Source organism: Geotrypetes seraphini, chromosome 2 (genome assembly GCF_902459505.1).
Source record: "Geotrypetes seraphini chromosome 2, aGeoSer1.1, whole genome shotgun sequence".
NCBI lineage: Eukaryota > Metazoa > Chordata > Amphibia > Gymnophiona > Dermophiidae > Geotrypetes > Geotrypetes seraphini.
Genome location: NC_047085.1, coordinates 478,941,701 through 478,965,316, shown reverse-complemented (window position 1 = coordinate 478,965,316; position 23,616 = coordinate 478,941,701). Strand labels below are relative to the sequence as shown.

Genomic DNA, 23,616 nt, shown 5'->3' with positions numbered 1-23,616 from the left:
ATATATCACAGGATATAATGGGCGCGGTAGCGTTTAGCATTTCGTAAAAGACCCCCTACTGTACAGTAATTCAAAACAACTTAAGAAGTGCAACCTGAGGCCTCCTCAGTATCATCCTTCACTATCGTAACAGTTAGATTAAAATAATTTCTATTGATGCAAACAACATCAAATACAACATAAGGGCACCCCAAGGTGCATAATATAACAATAATGTATCAAATAAAATAAAATAAGAAGCATATATACCCCCCACCTCCCCTCTCCAGCCCCCCCCCCTCCCTTCCCAATGGTATTCTCTATTTCACCTCACTAGGACACACCAATACAATCTAGGACACCCATCTTAAGACCGCACTACGGCCTTTGGGATGTAAGGTTTGCAGATAAGGCTCCCATGTATGCATAAACAACATCTTTCGCTTCTTAGGCCTTCAAGTAGCTCTTGCCTCCCAGATGGCCAACTGATGTAACTGGTCCCGCCAATGTCAAAACTTCGGGGGAGTCAGGGGCCATCCAATATTGAAGAATACATTTCTTGGCCCATAAACTCATCTTCCTACACAGCACCCGATGCCCCCCTAGGCAAATGAGTAAAAGCCTCTGGCAAATCCAAAACAAAATGGGTCGGAAAACTAGGTAACGATCTCCCAATTATTTTTGACATACAAGATGTTATTCGTTTCCGAACAGTCGTAACAGTTAAATTTAGAAAATCCTAGGGAGCAATTCGCAGATAGGCATCGATAAAAAGCTTTGTTTTAAGCAAACTCTTAAAGCTAAGACGATCCGGACATGGGGGGCTCCTTTTACTAAGGTGCGCTAGCGTTTGTAGCGCACGCAGGAAATTACCGCGGGCTACGCGGCTAGAACTAACGCCGGCTCAATGCTGGCGTTGAGGTCTTGCGCGCGCTATTCTGCGCGTTAAACCCCTAACGCAGCTTCGTAAAAGGAGCCCTTAGTCTTGGGGCTCCTTTTACGAAGCCGCGGTAGCGGATTTAACACGCGCGATGTTTAAATCATGCGCTAGCCCAGAAACTACCGCCTGCTCAAGAGGAGGTGGTAGAGCGCACGCTATTAGGTGCATTAAACCGTTCCCGCGCCTTCGTAAAAGGAGCCCTTAATTGACCCCATAGTTTTAACCATACATGAGAATATTTTTAATTGTGTGGCCATGTACCTTATGTTCACAGCCGATTGAGATATCAATCGCATGCTACCATCTGATTTCAAAGCTTGCGATGGTCTATAGACCTCCCAAAGATCCTGACACCAGTTAGGCAAGAGATAATACACAGAATGATGCACCAAAGGTAACGTCTTAAATAGTATTTATGTGCTTAGGGGGGGGTCAATTCCATACTGTGTAGCAAAATGTAGGTATCAAACAGAGAATGACACGGTGACAAAATTCATCACCGTTCCCGTCCCGGCGGATAACCGCGGGAAATAATCCCATGTCATTTTCTAGTGTCTATTTCAACCTGTCCTTCTACACCAGCATTCTTCAAAGCAAAGCTTGCGGGTCAGTGGCTGTGCTTATGTGAGCCAAGGATAATGAAGCCATTGTGACATCACTGATGTGATTGGCTCTTAGGCACTGGTGGAATGAGGCATTATGACATCACAATATCTGCTCTGGATACCAGAGACTGTCATTCTGTAGTGTCTGTTTCAACTTCAATCCTTCTACACCAGCATTCTTCAAAGCAAAGCTTGCGGGTCAGTGGTTGTGCCCAATTATACTCTGATTCTTCCCTCTCTCCTTAAAGAATGACATGAAGATGGTTTCCCGTGGTTATCCGCGAGGACGGGAACGGTGATGAATTTTGTCACCGTGTCATTCTCTAGTGTCAAAGTGCTCCTATGCTCACTCAATTAATGCCCTTCCTCCCCTCCAGCAACTAGCTCTGACCCTCTTCAAATAATGCTCATCTAGCACGGGAAGGGGGTAAAACACGGACCTCGAGGATCTAAAACCGCACGTCCTTAAAAATCTGAGGTCCGTGCCACTTGTAGTTAGTTTCTGGCTCTGACAGACTTTGGTGACAAGGATCCGTCAGCGCAAAAATGTCATCGAGGTCTGCCAGAGCCAGAAACTAGTGCTGGAGCGGCTCTAAAACGAATCCTTTAAACCGGTTTCCTGCAGCCCCAGTAAATTTAAAAATCTGAGGTCCGCGGCTCTGACAGACCTCGATGACATTGTAGCGCTGACAGATCCTAATACTTTTCCCTCCCGTCAGCGCTAAATTGTCATCGAGGTCTGTCAGAGCCAGAAACTAACTACAAGGGGCACGGACCTCAGATTTTTAAGGACGTTCGGTTTTAGATCCGCGAGGTCCATCAGGTCCGCGTTTTACCCCTCCCCTTCTAGCACCTATCAACTATTCCTTAGCCAGAGGTAGACCAGCCTTGGAGCCTGTGAGGATGGGGGCCCTGCTCCTTCATCGATCCTGGAGCTGGGCTCTCTACACACTGTTCCTGCCTGATTTTTGTGACTATATTTCAGGAGTGGTAGGATGGAGCCGCTCCCCCAGCAAACGATGTGACAGGTGATGGTGACAGTCATGGCGGTGGTCTGCCCAGGTGCTTGAATCCCTTGAGGTTGAATTCAGAGAGCTGGGATAGGTTAGCCCAAAGAAAGGTTATCTACAAATTATGAAGGCTCACAGACCAGAGCATGCAAATCGCTTGCAGGCACACAAAGCCTTTCCTGAAAATATGCTGCTGTCCCTTTCCTTATACTAGAGGTTTCCTGTCGTGCAAGGTTGGCCAGCCAGAAGCTGAAATGCGAACAGGATGGGTGTGATGTGCAGGTAGGAGGAACAGTCCGGTTAAGTGCGGTATTAAATTACAGAGAGAATTTTTTTTTTTGTAGCCTTGCTTCCAGTAGAGGTGGCGGAAGACCAAAGTGGGGGATCTTGCACAATAGTTCTAGGGACATTTCTTGAATCCAGGCTGGGAGAAAGTTCAGCTTTCTGCACTTCAGGACGAGGTAAAAACCGTTTCGATCTCTTTTCAACTTTGGGGGGGAAAAAAACAGCGAATTGCATCCCGTGTACGGTTTAGTCGGTTCCTGCGTCCATTTTTTTGGAGCTGTGGAGTTTGCGTCTCTGCGTGGCAGCTTGTTTGCGGGGTGACAGGAATCGAGGGGGTGACCCTAGGACTTCCCTCTTGCTTAATGGCACACTCCCCCCCCCCGTGAAGCAGAGCAGGCAGCAGGAGTAAGGCCGGCGGAGGGGCTGCTGGTCTTCCAGGACAGAGCTGTTCCCCTGGGATGGATGAGCCACGTCGAGCTTTGCCTTTCACCCCCCCCCCCCCCCCCCCGCACAATGGATGAGGCCAATGAGGTGGTCGCTTCCGTGGATGTGGCTTTTTTATTTTCCAGTTTCCAATGAGTACAGGGTAGAATGGCAGCGTTAGTCCACTTTTCAAGTTAATATATAGAAATAGAATAAAAACCTTTAGGAATATGGTGATACCTTTTTTTTTTTTAATTGGCCTGACAATGCATTTTATGATTAGTTAAGGGAAAGGGTTTGGGACTTATATCACCTTTTTGTAGTTATACAGCCACACTCAAAGCGGTTTACATACAGGCACTTCCAGCATTTTCCTTATCTGTCCCGATGGGCTCTCAATCTGTCTAATGTACCTGGGGCAGTGGAGGATTAAGTGTCTTGCCCAGGGCCACAGGGAGCAGCGCCGGGGTTTGAACCCACAACCTCAGGGTGTGCTGCAGCTGTAACTCCAGCCACTGCACCACACTTTCCTCCATCCCTTTCTTCAGATCAAAAATAAATCTGAACAAGGGGTTTCCTTCCAAAGCTTATCATAAAATGCATCTAGTTAGCCCAATTTAAAAAAAAAAATAATATATATATATTATATATATATATATAAGGTGATTGATATATATATATATATATATATATATATATATATATATATATATATATATATATATATATATATACAGTATATCACCTTATTTCCTTTATGGTTTTGTTTTATGTCTATATATATATATATCCAGAAAGTATTTCCTAACTGCCAGAGAGAGCGGTGGCTGGAAGGGAAAAGTTTTCTCCAAGTACTCCGCAGATCAAGGTTTTGGTTTAGACTCCTTCGGCTGGATATTTCCTATGCGATCTGGGATGTCAAATCCAGACAAGTAAATGTCTTCATTACTATTGTCCCCAGGCTGTATTGTTGTTAAGTGTTCAGCTCACGCCTTTGCAGCAGTTACATTCAGGTGCGCTGGGTGTTTCTATGTCTCCAGAGGGCTTAACAGCAGAGATTCCCAAGGCGGGTTCCTCAAACTCTCTTCAGAGGTTCCTCAGGAAATTAGATTGTAGGCTCTTTTGTATGAACTCACTCTATATATGTTTACAAAAACTGAAATATTCCTTGGTATATGAAAATATATTTTATGGGGTCCTTCCATAGTAAAAATTTTGGGAATGACTCAGGGCAGGATTAATTCGTCGAGGGCCCCCTGCCCCGCCCACACCCCATCATGCCCTGCACCCATGTATTTACTTCTTTTTTTTTTTACTTTCTTTGATATTTTGAACTTTATAATGTATACAATTGAAAAAACAGAAAACTATATGAAAATACATTATTAACATCAGAATTATTACATTAAAGAATTTTTAATCCCTTCTTAACCTATAAACAGTAATGATGTATATTATACTATCCATATTATAAAATATTATAAAATTTATTCCTCCAAATAAATATTGCACCCCCCACCCCCCAACCCACCCTGGATGTGCAAAGGAATCTAACATAAAGAAAAAAATTATAATGTGACAAAATTAATTAATGGACCCCAAACCCCCTTTCCACTTTATTTCTTATATTTTAAAATTCAAAACAAACAAAGATTACCATACCAGTGCCAGTGCACAGTTTTTCTTCTATGCAACCTCCAAACATCTCTGAAAAAATCCGTCTTTCCTTCCTAGAGGAAGAGATCTTCAGCTGGCAGGGCTTTGGGAAGCCCACCAATTTATGGTTTGCATTTGGATAGGAGGCATGGGGCATGGCGGGAAGAAAATTTAGTGCCCGTCATTTTATTGGACTAATACATTTCTTACTTAGCTTTCAGAGGTTAAAACCTCTTTCTTCAGGTCAGTAAACTATACTGCTGTGACAGTATCCCTGTCCTGACCTGAGGAAAGGAGTTATGGTCTCTGAATTAGTAAAAAATGTATTAAAATTATTTCAATAAACAGGATCATATTATTTCCATTTTCTATTAATAAATGATTATCAACACAGCTTGCCCAAAGCTTCCATCTGACGTGCCCAAGTGGAAACAGGAAGCTGCGTCAGAAGGAAGCTTTGGGCAAGCAGCACCACTTGCAAAATTACTGTTCCCCTTGCCTTTCTTACCCGCGTTGCTCATTTGTATTACTTTCCGTCGATGGTGGGGCCTGTGTTGCCGATTGGAGGGGGGGGCTCATCGCCGTTTAAAAAAAACAAAAAAAAACCCTCCTTCATCGGGCCCCCCCCCTGACCATTTCGGGCCCTAGGCACGTGCCTACTGGGCCTATTGGTTAATCCGGCCATGGAATCACTGACTTACAGTCTAACCGCCTTTGATATCTAATGTTATATTATAGACTAATAGCACATATGTGTATCAGAGGCTCGAAGAAGAGGCATTTATGAGGGGAAGTGCTAGACACTCATCCAGGGCACCGGTGATAAAGGGCGCCAAAGTCTCAGAGGCATAGATGCTGGACAGGGATTTTGGTGCCCTTATCACCAGTGCCCTGAGCCAGCGTCTTACCTGGTCCAGTAGGAAGACAAGACTTGACAGGGAGGGGTGATACTGTATCATAGCCAGGGGGGAGAGTGAGAATGGAGAAAGAAGGGAGAGTGTGGCATGGTGGTTAAAGCTAGAGCCTCAGCACACTGAGGTTTTGGGTTCAAACCCACGCTGCTCCTTGTGACCCTGGGCAAGTCACTTAGTCCTCCCAGTACATTAGATAGATTGTGAGTCCACCAGGATAGACAGGGAAAAATGCTTGAGTACCTGAATAAATTCATGTAAACCGTTCTGAGCTCCCTTGGGAGAACGGTATAGAAAATTGAATAAATAAAGAGTGAAAAGTTTCAGCCTCTGATAACCAGAGCTGGTATTGTGATGTCATAATGCTTAATTCCACCAATGTCTAAGAGCCAGCCTCATCAGTGATGTCACAATGGCTTGATTGTCCTATACTTGGCTCACCTTTACTACATTATGATTTCTAGAGTGGCGCAGTGGTTAAACCTACAGCCTCAGCACCCTGAGGTTGTGGGTTCAAACCCACACTACTCCTTTTGACCCTGGGCAAGTCACTTAATCCCTTCCTCCAGTTGTCCCAGGTACTCTAGATAGATTGTGAGCCCACCAGGACAGATGAGTAAAATGCTTGGGTACCTGAACAAATTCATGTAAACTGTTCTGAGTTCCCCTGGGAGAATGGTATAGAACACAGTTCTTCAACTGCCGGTCCGCAGACCGGTGCCGGTCCACAGAAAATTCCCGCTGGTCCGCGCAGGGGCGGCGAGATGGACGCCATTAAATTTCCTACCCTGGTGGTGTTCGCGGAAATCTTCTGTTCCTCCCAGCCTCGGGCGATCAAGACAGGCTGCCGACGTCAGGCATTCCCTCTGTGAGTCTCGCCTATGCGAAAACAGGAAGTTGAAACAAAATAGGCGGGAATCAGAGAGGGAAGGTCCCGACGTCGGCAGCCTATCTTGATCGCTGCTCCTGCCGAGTTGCCGAAGAGGGCCGCGGGGAAGCTGAAAGTAGAAGGGAGATGGTCAGCGTGCGTGGTGGGGGGCAGCGTGTGAATTGGGGCCATCAGCAGCGTCTGTGCTGAGAATCAGCCCACGTGCAGGATGTGGCGGGTAGGGGCCTCTGACTCATCTTGGGCAGCAGGGTCTGCAGTGCAAAGCTGTTTTTGCCAGCTTGGAGGGGGTCGCGAATGTGCAGGGCACAGCAGGAGTAAGATCATGAGGAGCCTTCAACAGTGGGTGTCTCCTCTCCTAGCAGCTCTGTACTTACCAGGGCAGTGATTCACTTTGGCAACTTCCCCTTTCCTCAGAGGTGGCAACGGACCCAAGGCTGCCTAAGGAAATCACTGCTGCAGGCAAGTACTGAGAGCTGCTGGAAGGAGAGGAAGCCACTGTTGGAGGCTGGGAAGCTGCTGGATAAAGGGATAGCTGCTACTGCACTTGGAGGGAGGTAGAAAGAGAAATGCTGCTGGGAGGGGAAGAGGGAAACAGATGGGAAGAGAGCTACTGTTAGATAGGGGGGAGGAAGGAAGGGAGAAGGAAAAAAGGAAGGAAACAGCTGGCAGGGAAATTAGAGGAGGGAAAGGGGAGAGACAGGAATGAGAAAATAGAGAGAGATTGATGCTGGAAAGGGGGTCAGCAGAGAAATGAGAGAGGGATAAAGATGCTAGATCTGGTGTAGGAGAGATAAAAATGAAGCAGTGAAGCTGGAATGAATGATGTAAAAAGGAGAGAGGAGGCACAGGCTGGATGGAAAGGGGAGAGGGGCATAGAAAGAAGTCAGATACATATGGAAGGGGGAGAGGCCAGACAGTAGATGGAACGGGCAGACGCTGGAAGGAAGATGAAAGCAGAGACCACAAAAGGTAGAAAAAAATCATTTTATTTCTATTTTGTCATTACAATATATCAGATTTGAAATATATAACCTGCTAGAGACATAACTGGGGACTGCAAAGCCTAATACTATTCCTATCATGTGTGACTGCAGTATTCTGTTAGCATGATATTTCTGTGTAGCATTCTGTAATAATTTGGCTTGTTCAGTTTTCTTGATAGTAGAGGGGATATATGTGAAGGGGAGACAGGGGTTTTGTTGGTCCTTGCTCTGAATATTTATATTTATAAAATGACAATTGTACAGAATATTGTTTCTTTTTATATTTTAATAAAACACGTTCAATATAAAATCATAACTGAGGCTTGTGCAGATGGGATCAGATGGTTTGTGGGGACCGAGCTTGCGGAGACGGGGCGAAAATGTGTTTTTTTATTTCGGTCTTAGTAGTTTGCCGGTCCACAAAATAATTCTTTTATTTCTGCCGGTCCACGGGTGTAAAAAGGTTGAAGAACACTGGTATAGAAGATTGAATGAATGAATACTTGCGGGGAGGGGCGGGAGTTCTGCCACTGGAAAGATTGATTCAGGGCGTTACAGCAAGGGGGAGCAACACCTGGGCAAGCCTCAGGTGTGTCACCAAGTGGCACATGCAACTTATAGAATACTACCAGTTGTCCACATTGCATGGCACACTTAGGGACTCCAGTGTACCCCAGCCATTGACATGTTCTCATTGGCTGCACCTACAGTATGTGCTGGTTTTCTATAATGGCTTAGGCAAGTGGCTTAGGCAAGTCCGTACAGAATTCCGCTAAGTGCACCTTATTGTGGTACCTACAACTTGTCACCAAGGTATAGACTTGCCCCTTAAGTGTGTACTTGAACCAATGAAGGGCTAAATGACTTGCCAAGGCTCCTAAGGAGCGTTAAGGGGATTCAAACCCTGGCTTCAAAGAACAGCTCTAAAGGAAAATCCATTGTTTCATAGCCTGGAATGTTTTACAGGCATAGATTGTAAAGGATTGGAAAAGAGATGCTGTCAGAAGTTGAGTCTGTGAGGGATAGAACTGTCAAAAGCAGAGTAGGTGGGGGGGGATGGTCTACCTTTGAGAGGGTCGTGGCTGCTCTGTCACTGTCATACTTCTGCTATAAAGAATGCAGAAACATAGCCTGGAGAGGCTGGTTTGGAATCAGGAAGTCATTTTCTCTCCACACCTACTTCTGTTTCCTTCAGGCAGGTGGATTTATTGTTGCTCAAAGAATGAGCCGCCCTCCCTCCATCCCACCTCCGCCACCACCCCGACAGCTGCTGACGTTTCACCCGTGGCTTTATTTGTTAAGCTGCACTTCATGGCAACAGTAGTCAAGCTTTTTCCAAATGGTCGGCGGGAGGGTGGACCGTCTGGTAACGGCAAAGGCAAGTTCAAGGAGCTTTTGAAAGAGTCTGCAAAATTCTGTACTTCAACCAGGAAAGCACAGCTGCCAAAAGCAGTGTCTTTCCAAAAGCACAAATGAAGGGCTGCGACCGTGTGGAATTTTAAGCTGACTGCAAGGAGGAGGCAGACCACATCAGGAAAAGCTAGACCGTTTCCTAAGGCAGCAGCTTCTTGGTAGCCGCAAAGAGCAGCTGCAAAGCTAGACAATCGATCCTGACAACCTCTCAAACTCAAAGAATCATCACTGTCATAGAACCGTATCTCTGGGTGCTTCAGATGCTTGAGCACCCCACAATACTGAAGCGTTTTTCTGAGCAACTGACTTTATGTTAGACTGAATATGTCCATTTCATCTTCATATTTTGTATGGATTCTTAACTTTTCATATATGTAACTCCTTGTAAACCATTTTGGATAAAAACGGTATAGAAATTTTTAAAATAAATAAATAAATTGTGTCCAGGGAGGGGTACTTTTTGGGGGTTTAGCACCCCCAATAAATTTGAAAAGTTGGCACTTATGATCCAGCGGTGGTACCACATCTCCCCCTCTCTCTCTGCCCCCCTCTGCCCACAGACTGGCAGCTCTCCCTCTCTGATCCCGCTTCCCTAGTGTACCTCAGAGACAACCCTAGCATCTGCAGCGATTCATTTTCACCACCTATGCCAGTCCTGTAGGCTTCCCTCTGCCATATCCTGCCCTTGCTGGCATCACTTCCTGTGTCCTCACTGGCAGAAAGCAGCAGAGAGAAGCCTGCAGGGCCAGTGCAGACAGCAAAAATGAATCACTGTGGCTGCCTTTGAGGCACACTGGGAGGTCAGAAGGAGGATGGGATTTGATATATTACCTTTTGGGTTATAATCAAAAACAGTTTATGTATTATATTTATTTTGTATGTATCATATATATACTGTGTGTGTATATGTGTTTGTGTGTGTGTGTGTGTGTGTGTGTATATATATATATATATATATATATATATATATATATATACTGTACACTAGTTTTTTAGCTCGTTACATTAACGGGTACTAGAATAGACTTTTAGCACAATTGGGCGCTGAGGCATTTCTTTCTTTCTTTATGTATGTATGTCTGTCTTTCTTTCTCTCTCCCTGCCCCCCTTTCATTATTTCTGTCTCTTTCCCTGCTCCCCTGTCTGTCTTTATTTCTTTCTGCCTCTCTCCCCCTGTCTGTCTTGTCTGTTTTTCTTTCTGTCTCTCTCCCCCTGTCTGTCTGTCTTTCTTTCTTTCTCTCTCCCTGTCCCTCTAGCCACCGCTGCCGATTTAAGCCATTGCCGCTGAATTAAGCCTGCTTTCCCGACGCTGACGTTGATATTATCGTGCGCTGAGACACTTCCCCGCTGGGCGGTTATAGTGTACTGCACATACAGAGGCATGCTAAGGATTTATTATAGTGGATATATGGATGGATTTATTTTATATATGAGCATTGGAGGATTAAGTGACTTGCCCAGAATCAAAAGGAGCTACAATATAAATCAAGTTCGGTTCCCCTAGTTCTAAGGTCTTAACTAAAATTGTATCTAATACATATTAGTTTTGGGGTCCCCATTATAGTCTGCATAATACAATTATCACCATCAGTCCATGGGTAGAGGAGAGATAGAGAGAGGAAAGATGTTGGATACAAGGAGCTGAAGGTAGAGTTACCCCGGACACATGACCCTGCCCGTTCCTCCTCCAGCCCCTCCCTGTTCCGCCTCTACAAAGTCTCCTCTCTTCTTCTGGATGTGTGTGACGTTATCTGCGCATGCTCAGAGGCCGTCCAGATGAGACCAAAACTCATTGGGACTTTCCAAAACCCGGACAAATGCTGGGTTTTGGAAAGTCCATCCGGGAGCCCGGACAATTCTCTAAAAAGAGGACATGTCCATGTTTTCCCAGCCGAAGGGGAAAATTTTTTTAAAAACCCTGTATTTTATATATCTACAGGGGAGGGGGGGTTGGAAAGGTCCAACCAAAATATTCCACTGTAGCAAAATTCTGTTCCTGGTTTTGCTGTTTCATTTGTTTTACTAAGGAATCATCATTTACATCTTGCTTCCACTTTTACTTTTAACAGCAAGCGTTGGTGTAGCTAGGTAAAAAATAGTGAAAACAGGCAAAATTATTACTTCAGTAAAAGTAACAAATGTTATCCTGTACACAAGTTTAAAAAAAAAACTATTTTTAAGTCCAGTAGTTACATTTACTTACCCCTCCCCCCCTTTTACTAAACCGCAATAGCGATTATTGGCGCAGGGAGCCGCGCTGAATGCTCCGCGCGGCTCCCGACGCTCATAGGAACTCTATGAGCGTCGGGAACAGCGCGGAGCATACAGCGCGGCTCCCTGCGCTAATAACCGCTATTGCAGTTTAGTAAAAGGGGGGGGTTAATTACTATATAAAACTGGTTAGCACGCGGTAACTTTGGGCTAGATTCACTAAGCAAACCGATCGTGTACCGATCGGTTTGCAACCCCTTTGCGACCTGATTTTCCTCCGACCCGATTCACTAACCTCTGTGCCAATCCGATTCCGATCCGTGCGTGCAAATGAGGGGAAACAGCATGCAAAGTACTTAACATAAGAATAGCCTTACTGGGTCGACAAATGATCCATCAAGCCCAGTAGTCTGTTCTCATGGTGGCCAATCCAGATCCCTAGAACCTGGCCCAAACCCAAGGAGTAGCAATATTCCATACTACCGATACAAGGCAAGCAGTGGCTTCCCCCATGTCTTGCTCAATAACAGACTATGGACTTTTCCTCCAGGAACTTGTCCAAACCTTTCTTAAAACCAGCTACACTTATTAAAGAAACAACAATTTTGCATGAGGTAAAAACTCTTTATAGTTTATAAATCTTTCCTTTTGGCTAAGTCTTAATAATAATATTGTCATTTATAGCTAAAGAGACATATGATCAAGAAACTGTTTAATTTTACTTTTGTGATTATGATAAACATACCGAGGGCCTCAAAATAGTATCTGGCAGGCTGCATGTGGCTCCCAGGCACGAGTTTGAGACCACTGGTCTAAATGATGCGAAGTCGAAGTATGGTTTTAGCATGTGTAATTTACATAGTAAGTGGAAGCATTTTTTAATTAAGATGTTGGTATAGGCTTCAAGTGTCAGTTGCTGATCTAAGGTGACTCCTAGGATTTTTATGGTAGGTTGATTGGGAAGTTTCTTCCATTTAAGTTGATAGAAGGTTTGGCAAGTTTGTTCATTGGGGAGATTCTGGGTTTAGTTTTACTTTGGAGTTTGTTGACCATTGTTCTACTTGGTCAATGATTGATGAGACGAAGTGTCTGGTTTTGCTTGACAGTGTAGAGATGGGGACAATCCCTAATCCGCAACTGAACATTGCCTCCTATCCCATGATTATTTAATTTTCCCATGAGGAACTTGATCAAAAGTTTTCTGGAAATCTAGATACACTACATCAACTGGCTCACGTTTATCTACAGTATATGTTTATTCACACCTTCAAAGAAGTCAAGCAAATTGGTGAGGTAAGATCTCCCTTGGCTGAAACCCATGCTGACTCTTTCCCATTAAATTATGTTTGTCTACATGTTCCACAATTTTATTTTTTTATAATTGTTTCCACTATTTTGCCTGGCACAGAAATCAGGCTTATTAGTCTGCAATTTCCCGGATCTCTCCTGGAATCCTTTTTTAAAATCGGCATAACATTGGACATCCTCCAATCTTCAGGTACTATAGACGATTTTAGAAATGGGTTAAAGATCACTAATAGCAGTTCAGCAGTTTCATGTTTAAGTTCTTTCAGTACCCTGGGATGTATACCATCTGGTTCAGGCGATTTATCACTTTTTAATTTGTCAATTTGGCTTTGTACATCTCTAGATTTCATCGAGATCTTTCAGTTCCTCCACATCATCACCCTTGAAAACCATTAACGGTTCAGGTAAATCTCTTACATTTTCTTCTATAAAAACCAAAGCACCCCTTTTGCTCTTTGATCATCCAATGGTCCTATGGTCACAGGTTTTCTGCTTCTGATATACCTAAAACAATTGTTACTATGAGTTTTTGTCTCTTTGGCAAGTTTCTTTTCGTATTCTTTTTTAGCTTTCTTTATCAATACTTTGCATCTAATTTGCCAGTGCATATGTCTCTTCTTATTTTCTTCATTTGGATCTTTTTTCCATTCTGTAAAAGATGTTTTATGGCTCTAATAGGAAGATGATGCCGGATGGACTTCTATGTTCTCTGCCCTCTATATGGCAAGATGGATAGGGGGGGAAGTTGGAACTGGAGATAGCTGTTATGGTAACCCCATCCATGGGACAGTGTGGGACGGAGTAGCCAATGCTGGACAGTCTTCTATGGTCTCCGTCTATGGTCAAATGTCCGGATTTCCCCGGACATGTCCTCCTTTTAAGGACATATCCAGGGGTCTGGGTGGCTTTTCAAAACCCGGCACTTTGTCCAGGTTTTGAAAAGCTTTCTTTTATGTAGGAGGGCATCTGCTTGTATTCATTGATTATGTCTGGAACTTGGACTTAAATGGCATTGGGAGTGTCATCTCAGTGAGCCCAAAAACTATGGATTAAACACCCCCTTCTCATCCCCCCAGTATTTTTTCCCAGATAGTAAGTCATATGTATACCATGTTTGGTTGAAATCTCTCCATGCATATCAGAGTTATGCTGAGTATTCATCTCAGCGAGCCCAAAAACACTATGGGGTAGACTCTAAAACCTGCTGGTTTTGATCATTTTTACGTCACCCCCTTCCCAACCCAGAGTATTTTTCCCCACATAGTAAGTGATATGTATAACAAGTTTGGTTGAAATCTGTCCATGCATTTCAGAGTTATGCTGGGAATATACATACATACATACACACAAATACCGTATTTTTCACTCCATAAAACACACCTGACCATAAGACGCACTCTAAATTTAGAGGAAGAAAACAAGAAAAAAACCATTCTGAACCTAATTCTCCCTGCCAGGCTCTGCACCCAACCCCACACTCCTTTCCAGGCTCTGCACCCTGTCCCACCTCCCTGCCAGGCTTTGTACCCTGTACCCCCCTCTCATGGTCTAGTGGTAGGCAGAGACAGGGCACAGATGTCAAGGCAGATGACTTTTTAAAATATGCATTGTCACCTCAGCAACAACTATAGAAAAATAGACAAATATAGTGCAAAATATAGACAGCAGATATAAATTCTCAAAACTGACACATTTTGATCACTAAATTGAAAATAAAATCATTTTTCCTACCTTTGGTTGTCTGGCGATTTCTTTCTTTCCTTCCTCAGGCCCAACAATTACCCCTTCCTCTCTCCCTTCTATGTTCCCCTCACTGCCTTCCAGTCCTCTCCCCCCCCCCCCCCAACTCAGGCCCAACAATTACCAGTATCCCTTCCTCCCTCCCTCCTATGTTTCCCTCACTGCCTTCCAGCCTTTGTCCTCTTCCGCCCCACCCCAAGCTTCCCACCCGCCCTCTGAATTTAATTACCTCCCACTGCTGCCACTATGAGACTACGTCAACGAAGCAGCAGCGGCAGGGGGGGTTGGACTCCTGGCTCAGCAATGGGTCGAGGGATGAGCGGGGAGCTGGAACAGAGCGAATTGCTGGGAAAGGCCAGGCAGGTACAGTGATTGCACGCTGCCAGCCCAGAAGCCTTACCAGTCCGACATTAGAATTGACGTCGGGGGTAAGGATTTATCCTTTATCTTAAAACAGATTGAACTGTGGATGACTGAATTAAAATTGAAACTTAACTCTGAAAAAAACATTCTTTCTAGCGAGGTCTAATGACAAAATTAAAGATGCGTCTATCTTTAAATGGTCAGAACATAAGAACATAAGAATTGCCATTGCTGGGTCAGACCAGTGGTCCATCGTGCCCAGCAATCCGCTCACGCGGTGGCCCTTAGGTCAAAGACCAGTGCCCTGAGTCTAGCCTTCCCTGTGTACGTTCTGGTTCAGTAGGAACTTGTCTAACTTTGTCTTGAATCCCTGGAGGGTGCTTTCCCCTATAACAGCCTCCGGAAGAGCGTTCCATATTTCTACCACTCTCTGGCTGAAGAAGAACTTCCTTACATTTGTACGGAATCTATCCCCTTTTAACTTTAGAGGGTGCCCTCTCATTCTCTCTACCTTGGAGAGGGTGAACAACCTGTCTTTATCTACTAGGTCTATTCCCTTCATTATCTTGAATGTTTTGATCATGTCCCCTCTCATTCGCCTCTTTTCAAGGGAGAAGAGGCCCAGTTTCTCTAATCTCTCACTGTACGGCAACTCCTCCAGCCCCTTAAACATTTTAGTCGCTCTTCTCTGGACCCTCTCGAGTACTGTAGTACTGTGTCCTTATTCATGTACGGCGACCAGTGCTGGATGCAGTATTCCATGTGGGGGCGTACCATGGCCTGGTACAGTGGCATGATATCCTTCTCCAATCTGTTTGTAATCCCCTTCTTAATCATTCCTAGCATTCTGTTCGCCCTTTTCGCCACCGCCACGCATTGCGCAGATGGCTTCACTGACTTGTTGACCAGTATTCCCAAGTCTCTTTTCTGGGGGGTCTCTCCAAGTTCTGCACCGGACATCCTGTATTCGTGTATAAGATTTTTGTTACCGACATGCTTCACCTTACACTTATCCATGTTAAACCTCATTTGCCATGTTGCGGCCCATTTCTCTAGTGTGTTTATGTCACGTTGCAGTCTTCGCAATCCTTCTGCATCCTCTCTACTCTAAATAACTTTGTATCGTCTGCAAATTTAATCATCTCACTCGTCGTACCAATTTCCAGGTCGTTTATAAATATGTTGAAGAGCACAGGTCCAAGCACCAAATCCTGTGGCACTCCACTCGTGACGCTTTTCCAGTCCGAGTATTGTCCATTTACCCCCATTCTCTGTTTCCTATCTGCCAACCAGTTTTTAATCCACGTGAGTATTTCACCCTCGATTCCATGGCTCGCAATTTTTTGAAGTAGTCGTTCATGCGAGACCTTGTCGAACATCTGAAAATCCAGATATATAATGTCGACCGGGTCACCCTTGTCTATCTGCCTGTTTACTCCCTCGAAGAAATGCAGCAAGTTCATCAAGCAAGATCTTCCTTTGCTGATTTTCCTATAGACGATTCTATAAAAATTTGGAAGTGACATTGGACTGGCAGCTCACTTTAGAAGAACATACGGATTTTCTAGTCAGAAAATGTTTCTCTGTCTTCTGGAAACTCTGAACCATTAAAAAATATTTTGATGTAGCATCATTTCATCTGCTAGTTCAGTCTTCCATATTAAATATGCTCGACTATTGCAATATTATTTATTTGGGTACATATAAGAAAACATTGAAAAGGCTTCGAGTTATTCAAAATTCAGCAGTTCGGCTGATTTTTTGGTTTGAAAAAATGGGAACAAATTACTCCCTATTATCAAAAATTACATTGGTTACCGATGGAGGCAAGAATTTTGTTTAAATTTTCCTGTATCTGTTTTAAATCAATATTTGATATGGCTCCCGAGGACCTGGTCTCTCATTTTTTTCTAGACCGTTTTAACAAGCCTATATGCAGAATCCATATGTTTGCTTACCCAACATTAAATGCTTGTCGCATTAAAAGATTTCTGGAGAGAACTCTTGCATTTCGGGCAGGCAAATTGAATGACTGGTTGGGTAATATTATTATGCATGCTCCATCTTATTTTACTTTTAGAAAATTAGTAAAAACACAGTTTGTTCAATTTGTAACCTGATTCACTGTTTTTAATCTTTTTTCCTTTTATCTTGTATGTATTTCTGATGATTTGTATTGTATTTTTTTCACTGATTGTCCAGTACTTCTCATTGTAATCCGCCTCAAACTATTATGGCTTTAGTGGTATACAAGAATAAATTATTATTATTAATTCCGACATGATTATGCCATAATTAGTCATCTTACTTATGTTACTGGCATATTGATCATCCTACTTATATGAACACGTTTATTCCAAATCAATCGTCCTAGTTTTACTATTGCATCTAAATATACTTTATTTACACTCCTTCTCAAGGGGTGGGGGGGGGGAGAATCTATTGTGATTTCTATTTTACCAGCTCAGTGTGTTAATTCATCGTCAAGTTTTCTTCTGAATTTTATTAGGTGTTGACATGATGTGAAATGAACTATATAGTGTAAAAGGGACTGTTGAAATATTTTTTTATAGAGAATGCTGGTTAATTCATGTCCATTATTTGTTCAGCTTTTGTGCGGATTAAGCAGACTTCCCTTGCAGCTGGCCAATGTGATATCTATGTGTAAATAATTGTTTGCTCTTACACTCCGACAACTAGATAAACCAAGCATGAAAAGGTAGATTTGTATGCACTTTGATCTCCTAAACTTTGATTATCTCATACATAGTAAATCTAACTTATCCAGCCTTACTATTCCATGTAGGCAATTGGGTGGGGGAAGAGTTGCTTTTATTCCTTGTGCCTCAGGGTTATCACCTTAATTTTGGAGCAGGTCCGTTAGGCATCTGTCTATATGAAATGAATCAAAGTGCTACAGTGTGTAGGGGGTATCCACTCCCCTTCCGGGCCCTGAAGGGTGGCAGAAGATATGTTTTAAGGCCCTACTGCTCATGGAGCTGTTACATAGGAAACAGATTTCACACCCTCTCTTCTCAGACACCCAAATGAGGTCAGGTCCATTCTGGGTTCAGCAGTATGCAGGCAGTCCCCGAGTTACAGACAGCCAACTTAAGTATGACTCGTACTTAAGAACACGGTTGCGGCTTCATTTCATTTCACTGAGCAGTATTTCCAGCGGCATAGACTCCTACACTTCTTCTGTAGCAGATTCAGGAGTGATGGATAGCCACATCAAGAACAGTGTGTGGTCCTGCGTGTTGTACCTTAGAGGGAACATTGGTAGGGACAGTTGGCTCTTTTTTTCAGCTGGAGGCAGAGGTAAGCAGCAAGTAACTTAAAATCTACAAGTTCTGAGTTACATACAAATCCAATTTAAGAACAGCTTTAAAAACGTAACTCGTTCTTAACTCGTTCTTAAGTTATGTCTGCTTACTTTCAAATCCCTACTCTATAAAACTCCAGCGTTTATTTTTATATTATTAATCCCTTATACTTCTAATAGAACGTTGAGATCTAATGAACAGCATTTGCTGACGATTCCTTCTCTTAAGGTTATTAATACGAGACGGCAATTTATTTTCTCTGTTACAGCCCCTCAAACTTGGAATTCTCTTCCTCTTTATTTGAGGGAAGAGTGCAAACTGGAGAAATTTAAGAGTAATTTAAAAACCTTTCTTTTTAAAGATGCCTTTGATAACTAATTAGCCAGTTCTCTGGCTGATTTTATTTCAGTTGTATAATGTTAGGGAAATTTTCTGCTTCCCTTTCCTTATGTATTTTCCTTGATTGTCTTCTTTTCTCTTAAATAACTTGTAGTTCATTTCCCTTCCCTTCCTTGTGTTTATGGGTTTCTCAAGTCTGTTAATACCGTATTTTCACGCATATAACGCGCGCGTTATACGTGTTTTTACAAACCGTGCATAACCTTGCGCGGTATACGCGTGAGCGCGGTATATAAAAATTTTTTTACATAGTTCCCATCCCGCCCGACGCCCGATTCATCATCCGGAAGGACCGCTCGCACCCCCACCGCTCGCACTACCACCCCGATGGACCGCTCGCACTCCCACCCGAAGAACCGCTCGCACCCCCACAGCCTCCCCCCCTCCCCCATGGAGAAGCTGTCTACCTTGTTTCCGGATTCCAGTGATCCCAGCTGCTTCCTCTGCCGGCGGTCCTGCCCCTTCTCTGAGCCCTGCGCTACACTGCTTCCTCTTCCGGCGGTCCCGCCCTTTCTCTGATGTCAGTTCTTCGGGTGGGAGTGCGAGCGGTCCATCAGGGTGGGAGTGCGAGCGGTGGGGGTGCGAGCGGTCCTTCCGGATGATGAATCAGGCGTCGGGGGGGGCATCAGGCTTTCAGGGTGGGGACAGGACTTCAAGGGGGAGAGGAGAGTCGGGGTGGCCGAAAGTAGAGTCGGGGTGGCCAGAGGAGAGTCGGGGCAGTGAATGGAAAGTCGGGGCGGGTGAAAGGATAGTTGGGGCAGCCATAGGAGAGTCGGGGCAGCCAGAGGAGAGTCGGGGCGGCATGCGCGGTATACCCATGAGCGCGGTATATAAAAATTTCTTTACATAAATTTGTGTTTCCCGCGCGCTATACCCGTGTGCGCGTTTTACATGGGTGCGCGTTATCTACGTGAAAATACGGTAGTCCTGATGGACTTAATTCCTGTCAAGTATTGTGGTGTTCCCTAAATGTTGTAATTTTATTATTATGTTCATCGCTTAGAAATATGATTAAGCGATTAATCAAAAACTTATTAAACTTGAAACTTGAACCCGGGGACTGCCTGTATATAAAAATACAGCCTGAAATCAGCCACTAGGAATGATTATCACTTTTTTTGTTGTTGTTTTAATGCCAGACATGGCAGATAAAGATAATCCAAATATTCCACATTAGTATCTAGGTTGTGGCAAGTGCTGAATATCCAAGTATCCCCACACCCACTTGCACCAGCATCTTTCCAGCTAGCAATGGTGCGGAGCCAACGTAACCATAGTAACGAAAATGCATTCGCGCGATTCACATTCTCAGCACAAAGAGGCCAGATAACCATAGTGATAAAAATGCACTTGCAAAACACAGTATGACAATGGCGTACCTTACGTCCTTACGTGAACGTGCGCGTGATTGTGTTAACATTTTCTAGCGCGCTCCGCCCACATGCGTGCAATTGTCTTGTGCTCAGTTGTCGTTGCGCTCAAATGTCTTCACGCAGTTGTCCTTGCGCTTTTGTCTTGCGCGCGTATGACTTGCCACCACTAGCAACTCTGCAATGCTTCAGCACCTTTACAGCCAATTTCCCCTTTCCAACCAGCCAGTTCCTCCTCTCTCCCCCACAAAGCTTGCTCTCTTTCTTTTCCCTCTCCTCCCTGGGACCTGTGCTAAAATAGCACACGTCAATGGTAAAATAACCCATCTTAATGGTAGCCCACATTGATAACTATGCCCTTTAAAGCAGGGCTCTTATACCCCTCTATTTCAACACTGTAACACCTTCCATGACCTTCAATTTTTGGCCATCTGCATATTCCTCCTAAAGTGTACATTACACAACTACTAGGACATAAGAATAGCCTTACTAGGTCAGACCGAAGGTCCATCAAGCCCAGTAGCCCATTCTCACGGTGGCCAATCCAGGTCACTAGTACCTGACCAAAACCCAAAGAGTAGCAACATTCCATTCAGAACCCTAAAGAATAGCAAGATTCCGGAATCCCAAAGAGTAGCAACATTCCATGCTACCGATCCAGGGCAAGCAGTGGCTTCCCCCATGTCTTTCTCAATAACAGACTATGGACTTTTTCTCCAAGAAATTGTCCAAGCCCTTCTTAAAACCATAAGAACATAAGAAGTTGCCTCCACTGGGTCAGACCAGAGGTCCATCATGCCCAGCGGTCCGCTCCCACGGCGGCCCATCAGGTCCACGTCCTGTGAGGTGGTTTCTGACTACTCCTGTAACCTACCTCCACTTTTATCTGTACCCCTCAATCCCCTTTTCTTTTAGGAACGTATCTAGACCCTCCTTGAACCCCTGTAGCGTGCTCTGGCCTATCACAGCCTCCGGGAGCGCGTTCCATGTGTCTACCACCCTCTGAGTGAAAAAGAACTTCCTAGCATTTGTTCTAAACCTGTCCTTTTTCAATTTCTCTGAGTGCCCCCTTGTACTTGTGGCTCCCCACAGCCTGAAGAATTTGTCCCTTTCTATCTTCTCTATGCCCTTCATGATTTTGAAGGTTTCTATCATGTCTCCTCTAAGTCTCCGCATTTCCAGGGAGAACAGCCCCAGCATTTCCAATCTGTCAGCGTATGAGAAGTTTTCCATACCTTTTATCAGTTTTGTCGCTCTTCTCTGGACTCCCTCAAGTACCGCCATGTCCTTTTTGAGGTACGGTGACCAGTACTGGACACAGTACTACAGATGCGGGCGCACCATTGCCCGATACAGCGGCAAAATGACTTCCTTCGTCCTGGTCGTGATACCCTTTTTGATGATACCCAACATTCTGTTCGCTTTCTTTGAGGCTGTCGCACACTGTGCTGATGCTTTCAATGTTGTGTCCACCATCACCCCCAGGTCTCTTTCATTACATTACATTAGTGATTTCTATTCCGCTTGTACCTTGTGGTTCTAAGCGGATTACATTAGAAGATGGCTGGTCATTTCCAGGCGATGACAATACAATACTTTACATTACTTTACAAATTTTGCATACCTTACTTTACATGACTTTTCGTACATAACTTTACGTAGTTTTACATTCCTTTACTTTACATTACCTTACAGTACTTACATAACTTTACATTACGTTATTTACATATCATAACTTTACATTACAGAGAGCTAGATTCTGTTTGTAGGTGGAGGTATCGGTCATTTTGAGATATTTGGTGGTTTCAATGTTTCCGGGTACGTATTGACGTATCGTCATAGCGACTTTATAAGATGTTGCCTGAGGGGAGGAATTGCAGGGAAGGTGCGGAGGGGATAGGAGATGAGGGGAGATTATGTTGTTGGTATGTGTTTTTTGAATAGTATGGTTTTGATATCTTTTCGAAATGCTTTATAGTCAGTAGTTGTAGTCAGCAGTTTGGAGATAGTGGGGTCAATTTTCGCCGCCTGTGTAGCAAGTAGGTTGTCGTATAGTTTTTTGCGTCTGGTGCCTTTGAGTGGAGGGTAGGTGAATGGGATCTGGGTTCTCCTTATTCTGGGTGAAAGGTTTTGGTGTAGGCGGCTGTTTAGGTAGATAGGTGCAGTTCCGTTTAGTACTTTGAATAGTAGACAGTATAGTTTGAATTGGGTTCTTGCTCGTATCGGTAGCCAGTGAGAGTCTAGATAGGCATTGGTGATGTGATCATGTTTTCCTAGCGAATAGATGAGTCTGAGAGCTGTGTTCTGTACTGTCTGTAGTTGTTTAATCATGTAAGTGGGACAAGGTAGATAAAGGATGTTGCAGTAGTCTACAAGTCCTAGCACTAGTGATTGGACTATGATCCTGTATTGTACTTTGTCAAAAAATTTTCTTATTTTCCGCAGGTTGCGCATGGTGAAGAAAGCTTTTTGGATAGTTTTGTTGGTGTGTATCTGCATTGTGCAGCACCTGTCTATCGATACTCCCAGAATTTTAAGTGTGAGCTGTATTGGGTATTTGATTGCATTTGCCACCAATTCAGTTAAGGTTGGTTCTTTGTCTTTTTCTAGCAGAAGGAATTTGGTTTTATCCGTGTTCAACTTCAGTTTGTGGTTTGTCATCCATGTTTCTACGGTTTCCAATATTGTTTTCAGGCGTCCTGATGAGTTGGGGTCTTGAATGTTGAAGGGGAGAAGGATTGTTATGTCGTCTGCATAGCTGAATGATACTATATTTAGGGTGTCTAGGATTGTGCCTAGGGAGGATACGAAGAGATTGAAAAGTATGGGCGATAATGGAGATCCTTGCGGTACTCCGCAGGGGTTTGACCAATGGTCCGATATTAGATCTTTTGACTTTACTTTATAAGTTCTAGTTTTAAGGAATCCTTGGAACCAGTTGAGCACCCTACCTGAGATCCCTATGGCGTCTAGTATCTGGAGTAGAATGGAGTGGTCTACTAGGTCAAAAGCTGCTGAGAGATCTAGTTGGATGATTAGTATCCTGTTTCCTTTACTGAGGTGCTGTCGGGCTATATCCATTAGAGATACAAGCAGTGTCTCTGTGCTGTGGTTTTTTCTGAATCCTGATTGTGATGGATGAAGTATGTTGTGGTCTTCTAAGTAGTTGGAGAGATATTGAGCTACGAGACCTTCTATTAGTTTGACATATAATGGGATTGAAGCGATGGGTCGGTAGTTGGCTGGGTTATTGGTTGGGGCTTTGAGGTCTTTTGGTATTGGGGTGATAATTATCTCGCCTAGTTCTGATGGGAACTGGCCATCAGTGAGGGTAGATTGTATCCAGTTCATGAGGCTGGCTTTGAACTTGATGGATGGGGTTGTTAGCAGGTACGATGGGCAGTTATTCAGATCGCATGATTTTTGACTGTATTTGTTGTATAGTCGGTTCAAGTCGGTCCATTGTACTTTAGGAAAGTTAGACCAAGTTCTGTCTGCTACTAAGGCTTCATCCATTGTTGGGTTTATTAAAATCTCATCGAGGATGGTTAATGAGTTGTTGAAGGTGGTTCTGATAGTGGTGATTTTGTGCTTGAAATAGTCTGCTAAGTGGTGGGCTGAAGGAAATTGGGTTCCTTGGGTGGCTAGGAAAGGTTTAGTGTCAGTGAGTTTTCTTACAAGAATGAAGAGTACTTTTGAATCTGGAGTTTCAGTACCAATTAGTTTGGAGTAGTAGGCTTTTCATTTTTCCTTTAGTTTGATTTTATACTGTTTGATTTGGTTTCTCCATGCTGCTTTAGTTTGG

At 43.9% G+C, this 23,616-nt stretch overlaps 1 protein-coding gene across 2 annotated transcripts in view; it reads left to right on the top strand.

Moving 5' to 3' along the window:
* Positions 1-2,797: 2,797 nt before the first annotated feature.
* Positions 2,798-23,616, top strand: part of VILL (villin like) — a 151,837-nt gene continuing 131,018 nt past the window's right edge. Inside the window, exon 1 of one of the 2 annotated variants that reach the window (XM_033931744.1) lies at positions 2,798-2,816. The gene's annotated coding sequence lies outside the window, so the exon portion shown is untranslated. Of the gene's footprint in view, positions 2,817-2,862; positions 2,996-23,616 lie in introns of those variants that run through there. The other variant, XM_033931743.1, reaches the window with a different exon arrangement.